Raw genomic sequence first — 3,715 nt, 5'->3', positions numbered from 1 at the left:
TACAATCATCAGCCAATCAAAGTGGTCACTTCAGTCAAGCTCGTGCATGAGTAATGACGTCATCCATAGCAACGAAGACTCACTCTTAGTTTAGGAGTTGTCATTTTTCTTTACTAAGAGTAGGTCTGAAAGGCGTTGTGAATAACTTTTAAGAGAAAACTCCTATAGCTAAAATCTTTTAGTGCGATTTAGGAGAACTCCTAGTGGTAAGATAAAATGCTTTGTGAATACGGCCCCAGAACATTAAATGACTTTTCACAGTAAAGCATCTCACCAATACCAGCAGCTGAAAAGACTCCCCACACAATAACACACTTCCTCCATGCTTCACTGTGGTATGCATTTATTATTATATTTCTGAGCAGATTTTCGAATACACCGCTCTGGAGCATCACCATACAACTTTCACCATGCGTGTTTCATTGTGATACATCACTCCACACACAACTTCCCAAAAACTGAATTCTGTCTTTGATGTTTTTCTGAGACAGCAATGGCTTTTTAAGTAGCGCATTTGCTTAAAACGTTGCTAATTTGCTGACCAATAATTTGTGCTTAAGACAATTAAAAGCTTTGTGTTCAGCCATTTTGAGCTTGGCCCATTTTTTTGCCCAGAAGTGTATAGTAATTCGTTTTTAAGTGTCAGTCTTTTTCTCTCTCACGTTCAGTCTCTCCCTTCTACTACTCCCTCTTCCTTCAGTGGTAATGACTCAGGTCTGTGGAGTTTGTTTTTCCCCTTTTCTTCTTCTCCTAACCCTCCCTTTTCTCTCTCTCCCTCATCATATGCATGAATCCTAAAAGCAGATAATGACATCCCAATAGAAGGCGTTTGTTGCTTGGTCTGGGCGTGGCCCTCTGCTATTTTCAGGCGCTGTCATGTGATTGGCTCAATGAGGGTATAATTATGCCTGAGAGAATTCCCCCCCTTCTCTCTCTCTTGCTTTTAGTCCGGTGATCGATCGATCTATCTATCTATCTATCTATCTATCTATCTATCTATCTATCTATCTATCATTTTGCCTATCTATCTATCTATCTATCTATCTATCTATCTATCTATCTATCTATCTATCTATCTATCATTTTGCCTACTTTGCGTTCTGTCTGTATAAACGTTTGGTGGATTAACACTTATTTTCCTGGAATGCATCACTTGTGTTGAATTTCTTTGCATTGGAGTTCAGTATATTCCTCCTGTCATTCCAATTCAACTTTATTTGGGATGTGGCCAATTCAATTCACATTCACACTTCAATGAATTTTGCACAATTCTTACTGACGTTTACGTCAACAATTTACTTTTGTGCAACTTTTCAGTGTTTTCAAAGTCTAAAATTGAATATAATGTGTGTGTGTGTGTGTGTGTGTGTGTTAGAAGTGTATTAATTATTATATATGTATTTAAAGTGGTCCTATAATGCCCTTTTCACAAGATGTAAAATAAGTCTCTGATGTTCCCAGTGTGTATGTGAAGTTTTAGCTCAGAATACCCCACAGATATTTTTGTATAGCATGTTAAAATTGTAACTTTTTGAGGGTGAGCAAAAACGTGCCATTTTTGTGTGTCCCTTTAAATGCAAATGAGCTGCAGCCCCCTGCACAGAGGGCGGAGTTTCAACAGCTTATGTGTTAGCAGCTCCAATTAACTAACACAGACACACTGAAAATTTCAAAAACGTTTTGCCTTTTATGTTCAAACCGGAATCGGACGATGATGGAGAGACTCAAGAAGAAATGACAACATGTAGAATGCAACAGGACATTTCTGAATGGTTAGTTGATGAATATATGTAGTTGATGTGGAGTTAACTATCTTCTAGTCATTGATTAGCATATTCTGTCATGATAATCTATAAATTGCGTTCCCGGGGGCGGGGTTTATGTAAATTTGTGTGATGTTAGTGATGTCACTAACCCATTAAAAAGCTCATTTTAGTCCCTACCATCCTTAAAAAGCAATTTCTGCAAAAGAAAATATCTCCCTTTGCTTTGAACTTTGACCGTTGTAACTTTGCAGAAGTTGTTTTTCATGCTCAAACATCAACATTACACACTAACTAAAGTTAAAAAAGTGAAATCATAATCAACCACCCCTTTAAAGACCTCTGAAGGACAGAAGGTCTAGCGCCTGTGAGCACTACTAGATTGATCTGACCAGTCACAGCAGCCCATCAGTGTACATAATATCATTCAGTGTGTTTGTCCTTAATCTAATTGGCCAAGCCCAAATGACATCATGAGCTGAGACCATCATGGTTTTAAGAATGAAGAGAGCTTGGCATTAACAGACGTGTACCACATACGAATGTACCATTCATTAACTTGCTAGGAGTGATCGTCTGGGAAGCAAGAGAGCGTGAACAATACGATTATGTCAGAATGAAAAAATGTGTATCCTCGAGACAGCTTAGTCTTGTCTGGTATCTTCCTCTCGTTCTGTGTCTCTCTTCCTCAGAGTCTAATCCTTTTTCTCTATTTACAAAGGAATAAATTCATAATCAAACGCATCCTAACAGCTGAGATGATTCAGACAGCCATCTGGAGCTTTGAAGTTTTGTGTGCTATGATAATTAGTGCATTTCTTAAAACTATTTGGAAATAAGCATTCTGTTTACGCAGACACTGGTAGGATTTTATGAATTCAGTATTGTTCAACATTGTATTGAAGATCACAATATGGTTATAAAGACCTAAGAAGTTTTGTAAATGCTGTGTGAGCTACAGTATATATACAGACCCTTTCCAAAAAATTTGAATATCATGGAAAAGTTTATTTCTTTCCACAATTCCATTCAAAACGTTAAACTTCCATAGATTATAGATTCAGGGCCCACAACTTAAACGATTTCAAGTATTTAGTTGTTTATTTGTACATAATTTGGGCTTCCAGCTCATAAAACCCACGAAAACGGGATTTAAAAAAATTAGAATATTACATGAAATCACACAGTAATTACACAGTGATACCATGGTCATTGAACCAGGTTTTGGTTATTTTGGCAGTGTGGGCAGGTGCAAATCCTGCTGGAAAATGAAGGAAGCATGAAGTGCTCTGAAAATGTCCTGGTAGACAGCTGCGTTTTTTGCGTGAAATTTGCTTTCATCAGAAAAGAGGACTTTGGTCCACTGTGCTTTATTAAATCCAGAGTCAACGCAGCCGTCTACCAGGACATTTTCAGAGCACTTCATGCTTCCTTCATTTTCCAGCAGGATTTGCACCTGCCCACACTGCCAAAAGAACCAAAACCTGGTTCAATGACCATGGTATCACTGTGTAATTACTGTGTGATTTCATGTAATATTCTAATTTCTTTAAATCTTGTTTTCGTGGGTTTTATGAGCTGGAAGCCCAAATTATGTACAAATAAACAACTAAATACTTGAAATCGTTTAAGTTGTGGGCCCTGAATCTATAATCTATGGAAGTTTAACGTTTTGAATGGAATTATGGAAATAAATAAACTTTTCCATGATATTCAAATTTTTTGGAAAGGGTCTGTATATAAATGTTCCATTGAAATAAAAAAAGAAAAAAATCGAATAAATTATTGGACTAGCATACATGTTTTTTAGTTTTTTTACTTTTAACAACTTTTAATTATTCGTTTACCATCACACCCAAGCTTTGTGACTGACACTGCAGATCCTCGTCTTCACCTGACGTGAGTCAAGTTACAAAACTTTATGAATGTTAATACATATAAATTACTATAAT

Source organism: Rutilus rutilus (assembly GCF_951802725.1).
Source record: "Rutilus rutilus genome assembly, chromosome: 6".
Lineage (NCBI taxonomy): Eukaryota > Metazoa > Chordata > Actinopteri > Cypriniformes > Leuciscidae > Rutilus > Rutilus rutilus.
The sequence above is the reverse complement of the archived record's forward strand: the minus strand, read 5'-3'. Positions refer to the sequence as shown.